This window comes from Budorcas taxicolor, chromosome 8 (assembly GCF_023091745.1).
Source record: "Budorcas taxicolor isolate Tak-1 chromosome 8, Takin1.1, whole genome shotgun sequence".
In the NCBI taxonomy this organism is placed as follows: domain Eukaryota; kingdom Metazoa; phylum Chordata; class Mammalia; order Artiodactyla; family Bovidae; genus Budorcas; species Budorcas taxicolor.
Genome location: NC_068917.1, coordinates 77,146,024 through 77,158,320, shown reverse-complemented (window position 1 = coordinate 77,158,320; position 12,297 = coordinate 77,146,024). Strand labels below are relative to the sequence as shown.

At 44.4% G+C, this 12,297-nt stretch overlaps 1 protein-coding gene across 2 annotated transcripts in view; it reads right to left on the bottom strand.

The window, feature by feature from the left end:
• The window catches only part of PTK2B (protein tyrosine kinase 2 beta), a 138,248-nt gene extending 136,961 nt beyond the window's left edge, over window positions 1-1,287 (bottom strand). For both annotated transcript variants that reach the window (XM_052644962.1, XM_052644963.1), the window contains exon 1: window positions 921-1,287. The gene's annotated coding sequence lies outside the window, so the exon portion shown is untranslated. The remainder of the gene's footprint in view (window positions 1-920) is intronic.
• Window positions 1,288-12,297: the final 11,010 nt, after the last annotated feature.

Here is a 12,297-nt window from a genome sequence, read left to right as displayed (position 1 = left end):
CTGCGTCCCAAATTCTGTTCCTTCCTTTCCTGACCCTTGGAGGAGTCTAACTGGATTGAGCACCAAGTTTGGGGTGCAGGGAGTAGAGAGTGTCAGATGGCTGAGGGTTAGGGCAGTTGGTGGGGTTCTTGCTGGGCTCAGAACAACACCCATATGCTGCCTGCTCACCCACCCCAGGCTTTGCCCACGCACCGCCTGCCAGGAGAAGGAGGCAGGGAGCTTAACTCTTTAGGGGCATTCCCAAGTAGTTTCACAGAGACCCAGGGAGGCAGCAGGTCTTAACTTTAGTTCCCCAGGACACACAGGTACTCACTCACACACACACACACACACACACACACACATTAGTCCTGACACACAGGTACACACACACACACACACACACACACACGTCCTGCCTCTACGCCCTTGCAGAGCCCTGCTCGCTTCCAGTCGGGGGTGCAACATACAGAAGATGCCTCGTGAGGCGGTCAGGTGGGGGAACAAGAATCCAATGCGGGGAGCCCCGGGGTGTTCATGGGCCCGTGACCGGGGTGGGAGCGCTGTCTTCAGGGGCAGGGGTTGGGGGTGGGGGTGCAGCGCGGGGCGCCGGCAAAGGCTCTAAGGCAGGAGTGGAAGGTGGATTCTGAAAGCTCTCTGATCTGACCTTTGCAGGCAGGGGGCCCTTCTGAGTCCTCTCATCATAATCCCGGCCTTCCCTGTCTGAACCCGATAAGAGAACTAAGAGAGGAAAGAAAACACCCTTGAGTTTCAAATTAACTCCCCAAATAGACTCCCTCTCCCCTTGGCCGAGGGCTAGCCAGCCCAGAGGCGCCCACTTCTGGGTCCGCGGTCCGGGAGTCGCCCCCCACCCCTCCCTCGTCCAGCCTCCAACTTCTGGCTGGGCGCTCGGCGCCGATCGATCGCGGGAGGGGACTCACTCGGGGCGAAGCGCCGGCTCCAGTGGCGGCGGCTGCGGCTCCTTCTCTGCTCGGCCAGGTGCGGCGGGGGCTAGGCAGGTAAGGGGCGCTTCCGAAGGGGCTAGCGGCGGCTCGGGAGGCCTCCGCTGAGTAAGAGCGCTGACAGGTTTGTGTTTTCCCCTTCTCCTCCTCCGGCTTAACCACACCCCTGCCGCTCTCCTCCCCACTTCCTTAAAGGGTGGGGTGTGTTGTCTGCGGTGCGGAGCGTGTGTGGCTCCAGCCTCTTACCATAAACTCTGAAATAGACGCCGCTGCCAATTCCCGGAGCTGCACGTGCCCACCTGGGAGGGGGCCATCTCTGCCACCCCCAACCCGACGTGGGGTCTCCTGATAGTCTTTGTCACCACCGCTTCCACCTCGTGAGCAGTTGAGCACCCCCAACTCCACCCCTCCTCCTCTCCCTTCCTCTCCACTGGGAAGCTTTCCTCTTAGCTCCCAGGTCTGTTGCAGAGCTAGAGACTGTTAGCAGCCTGCCACACTCCCAGCATCGGTGTCCCTCCGGGTCTCTTCAAGGCCTAAAGTGCTGCTTTGGGAGGATGGGGGGGGGGGGGGGGCCACCAGAGATCAGGTGACTGTCACCAGGGGCTTTGGCAGAACTGGTCCAGGGGTCTGAACGCCATAGACCAGGTCCCTGCATTACAACAGCCAGGACCAGAGGCACAATAGTCAAAGATGCTGGGCAGCCTTTTCTCGTCCCCTCTCCACATCAGTCCACTTGGTTTGTTGACCAAAAGCTTGGTTACCTCTTCACTCTGGCCAGCAGGGCAGCAAGAGTCGAGGCAGTGACTCAAGGACACTTAGTAACCCCTTTCTCTGTCACTAGAAAGATTCTAGACTTTTTCTTGAGTAGGAGCAGGTGAACAGGACTTAGCATAAAGTCAAAAAGCTGGTGTGTCACTCAGCATTCCTCACCTTCTCAAAGTTCCTCTCCAGAGCCCCACCCCAAACTTCTTCATTCTGTATCCTGCGAAGAACTGGGATCTCCCACACTGTTAGAGGATGCTCTTCACAAAGGTGTCCCTGAGCATGGCACCCCCTGGTGTTGTGCAGCTGCCTGTGATAGCCCAGTGTACTCTACAACCAGCCCCAGTCTTCCTTCCCCCACCACTTCCAAACTCAGAGGACGGGCCACCCCAGGAGAAGAGCCAGGATTTGGTTAGTATGTCTAAATGCCAACCACTGTGCCAAGGAACACTCAGTTTACATTTTATCTCTGTTAACATTTCCTTTCATTCTTCCCATTTTCTGAAAAGAAAACAGATTTAGATTAAAATGTCCAAGGCTGCAAAATCAGAAAGTCAGTTTCCTGCAATTATGATCAGTGGACTGTCTGTAGCTCTTAAAATGCAGATACCTGGATGTGACTCTGGGGCTACTGAAAATCAGAATCTCTGAGCCTGGGACCCACCCACTCATGCAGGGTAACTTACAACCCATCTGTTGGAACTCACAGCCTTGTTAATCCCATACACTGATCAGCCGTGTTCTCAGCACCAAGTGTTGCCAGGGTCTACAAAGCAGTGAGAAGACACACAAGTAGGTATCCAGGGATACCTTGGGCAGGGCTTGGGTGACAAGGCGAGTCAGATAGGGTAAACTGGAGTTAGAAGGGGACTTATGGGGGAAGATGAGGTGCTAACTGACCACCCTATGAGGAACTTGTCAGAGGGCATCAGAAAGCAGGTGACCTGATTGTCTTCCTGGCATGGGAATGAGGTGATGAAGGTCCAGTGGTGTGAAGGCACGAGAACCTGTGTGAACTTTGGAGAGTCTGGTGCCTGGTCTTGACAGTGAGTACTCAAGAGCAAAGCTACTCCAGACTGGTTTAATAAAAGGTGAATTTGTGTATGCTGCCTCTGTGTGGCCAAATCCATGAACTACATCTTCATTGACTCAATTCAGGGGAAGAAAAGTTTTCAGATATTTAAATTGTTGAAGTCTTTAGCAAATTCTTTTGAAGCTCCAAAATCTAGCTCCTGGAATTGTAGCATCACAGGTTTTATTTGTGAAAGAGACATTGAGGAATTCCCTGCAATGTATAATTCCATCTTCAGGTCTTCTTATACTCTGTCCAATGTGTGTGTGCTCAATCGTGTCTGACTCTGCAACCCCATGGACTGTAGCCCACCAGGCTCCTCTGTCCATGGAATTTTCCAGGCAAGAATACTGGAATGGGTTGCCATTTCCTCCTCCAGGGGATCTTCTAGGCCCAGGGATAGCACCCATGTCCGTTGCACTCCTGCATTGGCAGGTGGATTCACCTTTGACTCTCCTTTATTGCCCCATAGTCATTCAGTCTCTAGGTTCTGGGAATCCTTCTGAGCATCTTTCCTATTCATCATTTTCATTCTAGTCCTATTGCCCCTGCCATGGGCCACGGTCTGTTTGTTTTATGCCTAGACTTTAGAAAAGGATTCTTTTGATCCATCCTACACTGCTATCCAGTGTTCAGTAAAGTGGTCTGATCAGGTGATGAGCTTCCAGTTGGCATCTGAGACCATAGGAATAGGTGAGATGGTCTGGGACAGCAGTGAGAAGGAGCAGAGATCTTAAGGTCCGGCTCTTGCCAGGAGCAAACTTAGTGAAGAGGCAACAGTTGGGTGGGGGGAGTTAATGAATGAAATAGAAGTTAGAATATGTAGGCAGCATGTTGGCTGAAAGGAAAATTGATGAGACGGGGTGCTGAGGCGCTTGTGGGTTGAAACATGGCTGCTTAATCCTTTGCTTAAGATGCAGGTTTAAACACACATGGGAAGGATCCAGTCGAGAAGGAAGATGTGAACTTGAGTGGGTGGAATCCTTCTCTCTGAGCTCCTATCTCCTAATCTAGAAGATTAAGGGACTACCTTCACTGCCTATTTCATAAGGTTCTGTGATGCTTAAGTTAACAACTATGAAAATGCTATAAAATACTATATTATTATTATTATTAGATGTGATAGGAATTAAATAGGATGGGATTAGTGGGGAGATTTACATATGTATCTGTTATATTTATACAGTTTATTGAGTATTCACTATGACCAGAACTTTTACCCATCATCTAAGTAATCTTCACAACAGTTCAGGTTGATTATAATACTCCTATTTTGCAGAAAGGTAAAGGAGGCTTGGGGAAGGTAAATAAAAAATTTGTCCACTACCCAGGTGGTAAAGAGAGAAGCTGAATCTATTAATCATTAATAGCAGGGCCATGATGGTAGTAATTGGAGTCTCTCCATTATGGACAATGGAGTTAAATCACATAATATAAATTCACTATCACAATTCATTTCCTTTTAAAAGGACAGCATGGTTATAAGCGTCCTGAACAAAAAACCAAAAAACTCATGGGCACAAGGACTAAATAATTAAGTTGTTCATGACCCAAAGCCATCTGCCTCTAATTTAACCAGGTACCACTAGGTGTACTAAATGGGCCACGGTTGAAGCCAATATGAAGGACTCAAAACCACGCCCTTGACTTTTAAAGAATCCTTTACTCTATCCATAAAAGCACTCCTGCTTGTCCTCCTCTATTCACTTATAGTAGTATCCCTGATTTTTAGTTGGCCAGAGGCTGCCCAAAATAAAGACTTCCTTTCCCAGTCTGCCTTGCAAGTGTGACTGGGTGATTATGTTCTGGGTGATGGCTGGTGAGTAGACATAAGTGTGCAGCATCAGGACCAAGTCCTTCCTGCAGGTCAATGGGTATGCCCTCCACTAGTCCCTTTTCCACTTCCATCTGATGATGGAACCTGAAGCAGTCTTCTTGGCCTGTGCGTTTGAGAATAGCTAAGCAACGTGAGAGACGAAGCCTGGGTCCCTATTGAATGCCATCAAGCCACCATGCTGGCCCCAGACTTGGCCTGGACCTGGGTAAACTTTTTATATGAGAGAGAAAGAAACACTTCAGTTGTTCAGGTTACTACTGCCTTGAGGCTTTTCAGTTGAAAACCAAAGCCAAAACTGCATGCTTTAGCCCATTTGAATATACCATCATTTAGTTCATATTTTAAATATACAAATTAAGGCAGAACCTCAACATCCCCATCTATAAGACGGGAATAATGACAGAGTTGTGAGAAGACTAGAAATAATACATGCAAGTTTTCTTGCTAGTGCTGTGGTTCATAGTGGACAATAATGGGAGGTATTATAACCTGTTTTAAGTTTAAAAACTGTGTTCCTTAAATAAAAATGATGGCTACTTTGAAATATTCCATATCCTGCCTCCAACAGTATAGGGGAAAAGAGAAACAAAAACAGCGAAATTTAGAACTGACATAAGATGAATGATGGGTATGTGGGGGTTAATTATACTATTCTCTCTAACATTGTGTTTGAAAATATTCATAGTAAAAAAGTTAAAATAAATAAAATCTTTCCACAGAGTTGGGGGGAAAGAATTCCAGGACACAATCCAAAGTATCTCCTTTGGAAAAATAAAATGATATTGAATGCACTGAGAAATTAATTTTCTCAGTACCCAAGTGGAAGGGCAGATGGATAAGCCAGAAGATTGTTTTGTTTTCAGCAGTTTCCACAGCCTAGGGCACTGCTGCCAGTCCTTCTGTAGCCCCTCAATGTGGAGGCAGGTCAGTGGGCTCTGGGATGCTTCTGGAAGGTGCTTGCATGGAAGGGGAGCCCGCCTTGCCCACTTGGGCTCAGCTCTGTGTCCTGTGACTTTGACTTTGGTTTTCAATCCTTAGCCCCACCTGTGGATGAATTCACCAGGTCCCCCCACCTCCAGCCTATGGAAAAGTTCTGAAGTAACAAATGACTGTGTGAATCTTGTTTTGCCATTGTTGATGCCAGAGATTCTAACACACATGTCTATCAGCTCCCAGCCCACACTATGCTAGAAGCATCAACTAGGAAGAAGTGCAGGTTGCTATAGGCAGGCTCTAATAAAAAAAGAAAGAAAGAAAGCCCAGCCGATGCAAGAACAAGAACCTGCAAATCACAGGGATCTGTGGCCATTGAAGGGGCAGAGAAAAAGAATCCTGCACACTTCATTAACTTCTGAGGGCACCCCATTATTACCCAGCCTAGCCCAGTGATTATTGTCTATTTTGGTAAGTCATGAAGAAAAGTTTAAATGATATTCTGCATCCTTTATTTTAGAGAGAGAAAAGCACATGATGTAATTTAAAATTTTTTCTGTTGAAAATGTTTGCCATAAAATAATTGGGGGCTTAAAGATAAATTTTAGGAACATGGAACCTCGGTTTAGATTTCATTTTGTCAAGTTGTCAAGTTGCAGTCTGTACCAGAGTATTTTTACCACCCTCGCTCCTTCATAAGGAGAAGCAGTAATGTGTAGCCGTCACTGGGGACCTCCAAGTGTTATTGTTAGTCGCTCAGTTGTGTCTGACTCCTTGTGACCCCATGGACTATGGCCTGCCAGGCTCCTCTGTCCATGGGATTCTCCAGGCAAGAATACTGGAATGAATAGCCATTCTCTTCTCTAGGGGATCTTCCAGACCCAGGGATCAAACCCAGGTCTCCTGCACTGGAGGCAGATTCTTTACTGCCTGAGCTACCAGGGGGACCTCCAAACAACGGGTCAAAACCCCAAATGCTGATGGAGGCAGGGAGTGTGAGGGATGCTGATGGAGGCAGGGAGTGTGAGGGAAGCTGGCTAGATGGGGAACACGGCAAACAGAGACAAATGTTCCTCCTACAGGGAGCAGCTGCTATTCAGCTCAAGTCTCCTGCCATGTAGGAGAGGGAGCTTAATGTGGCAATTGTAGGCAGATCTTTCCTTCTTTAAGAGCAAAGGCAGACTGGTTATTCGAAAAGGAAATTAAGAAAATATTTTCATTTACAATAGTATCAAAAAGGATAAAATGGAGGCGAAAGACTTGTACACTGAGACTTGTAAAACACTGCTGTGAGAAATCATCAGTTCAGTTCAGTTCAGTTTCTCAGTCGTGTCTGACTCTTTGTGACCCCGTGGACTGCAGCATGCCAGGCTTCCCTGTCCATCACCAACTCCTGGAGATTCCTCAAACTCATGTCCATCGAGTCAGTGATGCCATCTAACCATCTCATCCTCTGTTGTCCCCTTCTCCTGCCTTCGATCTTTCCCAGCTTCACGGTCTTTTCCAATGAGTCTGCTCTTCGCATCAGCTGGCCAAATTACTGGGGTTTCAGCTTCAACATCAGTCCTTCCAATGAATATTCAGGACTGATTTCCTTTAGGATGGACTGGATCTCCTTGCAGTCCAAGGGACTCTCAAGAGCCTTCTCCAACACCACAGTTCAAAAGCATCAATTCTTTGACACTCAGCTTTCTTTATGGTCCGACTCTCACACCCATACATGACTACTAGAAAAACCATAGCTTTGACTAGATGGACCTTTGTTGTCAAAGTAATGTCTCTGTTTTTTAATGTGCTATCTAGGTCAGTCATAGCTTTTCTTCCAAGGAGCAAGTGTCTTTTAATTTCATGGCTGCGGTCACCATCTGTAGTAATTTTGGAGCCCAAGAAAATAAAGTGTCTCACTAGTTTCCATTGTTTCCCCATATGTTTGCCGTTAAGTGATGGGACCAGGTGCCATGATCTTCATTTTTTGAATGTTGAGTTTTAGGCCAGCTTTTTCACTCACTTTCATCAAGAGGCTCTTTAGTTCTTCTTCGCTTTCTGCCATAAGGGTGGTGTCATCTGCATATCTGAGGTTATTGATATTTCTCCCAGCAATCTTGATTCCAGCTTGTACTTCATCCAGCCCAGCATTTTGCATGATGTACTCTGCATATAAGTTAAATAAACAGGGTGACAATATACCGCTTTGACGTACTCCTTTCCCAATTTGGAAGTAATCATAGTACACAAGTAAATGGAAAGATATCCTGCATTCATAGATTGGAAGACAATATTGTTAAGATGGCAATACTACTCCCAAGCTATCTACAGATTTAATGCAATTCCTATGAAAATCTGAACACCATTTAATACAGAAATAGATTTAAAAAAAACCATCCTAAAATTAATATGGAATCTGAACAGACCCCAACACTCAAAATAATCTTTAAAAACAAAAGCAGAGTTAGAGGTCTCATACTTCCAGGTTTACAAACTTATTCCAAAGCTGCGGTAATCAAAGCAGTATGGTACCAGCATAAAGACAGGCATATAGGTCAGTGCAACAGAGAATTAAGAAATGAACCCTTGCATATACAGTCAAATGGTCTTCAACAGGGTGCCAAGACCATTCAATGGGGGAAAGGACAGTCTTGTCAACAAATGGTGGTGTGAAAACTGGATATCCACATACAAAAGAATGAAGTTGGACTCTTCCTTTACTTCATGTATAAAAAATTAATTCAAAATACAATGCAGACTTACACATAAGACCTAAAACTATAAAGTTCTTAGTAGAAAACATAGGGAAAAACTTTCATGACATTGGGAATGATTTCTTGGATATGACATCAAAAGCACAGGCAACAAAAATAAAAACAGATAAATTTGACTACATCAAACTAAAAAAAAAAATTCTGTGAAGCCAAATGAAAATGGATGGCAGCAAAATGAAAATGGATGGCAACAAAATGATAGAATGGGAGAATATATTTTTCAAGTGACCTGGTAAGGGGATAATACTCAGAACATATAAAGAACTCATACAACTCAACAACAAAAACATTGAATAACCTGATTTTAAAAGGGGCAAAAGACTTAACAGACATTTCTCTAAAGATGATATCCAGGTGGTCAACAAACATGGGAAAAGATGTTCAACATCACTAATCAACACGGAAATGTAGATCAAAAGCACATGCAGATATTACCTCACATCCATTAGGGTGCCTGCCACTGAAAAAAAAAAGGAAGAAAGAAAGTAACAAGTGTTGGCCAGGAGGCAGAGAAATTTGGAATCCTTGGGCACTGTTGGGAATGTTAAGATGGTGACTCTGTTGTAGACAACAGTATGTCAGTTCCTAAAAAAAGTAAAAATCAATCCAGGGATTCCACTTCTGGGCAGATACTCTAAAGAATTGAAGACAGGGTCCTGAAGAGATATTTGTACACTCATGTTCACAGCAGCATCATTCACAATAGCCATCAGGTGGGAGCAATCCAAATGTCCATCAACAGATGAATGGGTTGGCAAAAATGTGGTACATATATACAGTGGAGTATTATTCAGCTTTAAAAAAGGAGGGAAACTAAGATATGCTACCAGATGAATGAACTTTGAGAACATTATGCTTAGTGAGATAAGCCAGTCACAAAAAGACAACTATTATTTGATTCCCCATATCTGTGGTACCTAGCCTAGTCAAATTGTTAGAGACCTAAAGTAGACTGGTAGTTGCCAGGGAGCGGGGAAAGGAGGAGGAGGCTGTTGGTTTAAAGGGTTCAGAGTTTCAGTTTTACAAGATGAGAAGTTCTGGGTGTTGTGTTGCACAATAATGGGAATATACTTCATACTACTGAACTGTACTTAAAAATGCCTGCTGCTGCTGCTGCTGCTAAGCTGCTTCAGTCATCTCCGACTCTGTGCCACCCCAGAGATGGCAGCACCAGGCTCCCCTGTCCCTGGGATGGCCAATTTTATGCTTATTTTAGCACAATTAAAATTTTTTTTAAACAATGGGAAAGCAAAGTTAAAAAATTTTTTTAATGGAAAATCTCCCAATTTGCATATGATGGCAACTGTTTTGAGCCTCTAGTTGCCTATTTTGTGGTGATTTCCCCCTCTTTGGTAATAAATAGCCAAGCCCTGGGTGTATCTCAGTGACAATCTCTGCAGCACTTGATTCAGGTAAAACCTAACTGATTCAGGCCAGTCATAGTAGGCTCATCTTCCTTGCTGGTGATGGATTTAGAGGTAGGCATGTGACCCAGTTCTGACCCATAAGGTGTGAGGGAAGGTCTTCTGGAGGTTTGTAGGAAAGGTTTCTTGGCTCTGAAAAGGAGACATACTAAGGAGAAATGGTCCTTTCCATTACTGGACATTGGTTTATATCAGGATAAGATATCTGGGGCAGTGCAGTAATTTTCTAACCCAAAGGCAGCCATGGGCAGACCAGAAAAATGGAAAGAATCTGGGGGTCTCAGTGTCATTGGGTTGGACGTAGCCTTCTTGCCTCTAGACTTTCTGTTACGTGAAAGTACATACTCTTTCTGTTGGGTTGAAATTTACAAGTGGCAGCTTAGAAGATCATAAGTGATACAGAGGGGGAACATGGATCCAATAAAAGAAGTCTGTAACTGAATCTGATCCAGAGGCCAATGATTTACTACCTCAGGTGTTTCTCTTTTGTTTTTGTTGTTTTGTCACTAAGCCATGTCTGACTTTTTGCCACCCCATGGCCTGTAGCCCGCCAGACTCCCCTGTTGATGGGATTTTCCAGGCAAGAATACTGGAGTGGGTTGCCATTTCATGTTTCCCTAGTCACTTGCATTAAGGACTATTTCTTAGGACAGTTCTCCGTGCATTAGTCAAGCAAACTCAGAGCCCCACTGCCCCCACCCCCAGCTCCTTTTCTTCATGGTGTAGGCCTGAGAGAAGGCCCAAGCCACCAGTGTGTCCACTATCAAGCGTGAGACTACAGTGATTTCCTCAAAGACGTCCTTGGTAATGTTGCTGAACAAGTTCAAGTATGTCGGCATCTCTGGTTGCTTGTTTCTAAAAATGGTTCATGCTACTTCCAGCTCTGTAACTGTCAAATATAGAAGTCATCTTCCTTATCCCTATAATATTCTCCAATAGTAAACCTGCTTTGTCTGGTATTAATAGGGCCACTCCTAGGACTCCCTGGCAGTTGAGTGGTTAGAACTTTGCCTTCCAGTGCAGGGGGTATGGGTTCCATCCCTAGTTGAGGAGCTAACATCCCACATGCCTCTTGGACAAAAAACAACCAAAACACAAAACAGAAGCAATACTGTAACAAATTCGATAAAGACTTTAACAATGGTCCACATAAAAAAAAAATCTTAAAAAAATAGGGCCACTCCAGCTGTCTTTGATTCATGTTGGTGTGGTATAACTTTTCCTATTCTTTTAATTTTAGCTTACCTGTAGGTTTACATGTGAAGTGGTTTCCTTATATAGTTGAGTCTTGCCTTTTTAAACCTAACAATCTCTGCTTTTTATTTGCAGTAGTCACTTTCTAATCAACTGCTTTAAAAAAAGGAGAGAAAAAGTCACTCTTCTTTCTGCACCCAGGAATATATATTTTTTCCTCCTAACACAACACTTAAGAAAGAGAAGTCATTCCCGACATACATTTGTGTGATATTGCCATATATAAAATAGATAGCTGGTGGGAATTTGTTGTGTGACACAGGGAACCCTAACCCAGTGTTCTGTGACAACCTAGAGGAGGGGGATGAGGAGGGAGGTGGGAGGGAGGTTTAAGAGGGGGGGGGACATATGTTTACCTATGTCTGATTCCTGTTGAAGTATGGCAGAAACCATCACAAATATTGTAAAGTAACTATCCTCCAGTTAAAAATAAAATTAAAATAAACAGAAAAATGTATATGATGATAGCAGGGGGTTGGAAATGTGGTATTCCCTGGCAAAAATGCCTGGGGATGGAATGGAAAGGGGGAAGTTATAGCAGTGAGAACTGCCAGTCAAGTTTTGCAATAGTTTCACTGGTGTACAGAAGATCTGAACTTCAGGGCCTCTAAGGAAGGCCCTTTATACTGGAAGAAGAAACAGGAGCTGCTGACACATGAATTATGATCACCAAGACTTCTCTTTCCTGGTTTCTATGTCTTAGTCACCCTCTTTTCCTGAAATTATGCAAAGAATAAAAAAAAGTTCAGAGTGTTGGAGCTTGTGAGAATTTGCAGCAATTAGTCCAATCTTTCCTTAACAGTTGAGGAAAAGGAAGTAAGAAAAGTGAAACATTATTCCCCAGGTCATGTTCCTGGCTAATGGTAGAGCGTGGAATAGGACCAAATCCTTTCCAGATTTCCAGAAAGACAGGAGGACCTTACTGGTTTAATGTTAACCTTTGTATTCTACTTAAGGAGAAATAAAAATCCATTTGTTAATATATACTGTTTACCTTTGATTTGTGGCTCTACTTAGAGAGTTGAGAAAAAACCAACAACAAAACAAACAAGGAACATCATAAGAACAGAAGGAAACAAATATATAGCAAGACAGATTCAAAGAGCAACTGAGACACATCGATAAAACAGTGAAAGAAAACAAGATTAGAAGATGAGATTTTCCAGCAAGGTGCCTGGCATGTGATTTCCCCGGTGGCTCAGTGGTAAAGAATCCACCTGCCAAGCAGGAGACATGGGTTTGATCCTGGGTGGGTAAGATCCCCTGGAGGAGAAAATGGCAACCCCCTCCAGTATTCTTGCCTGGGAATTCCTAT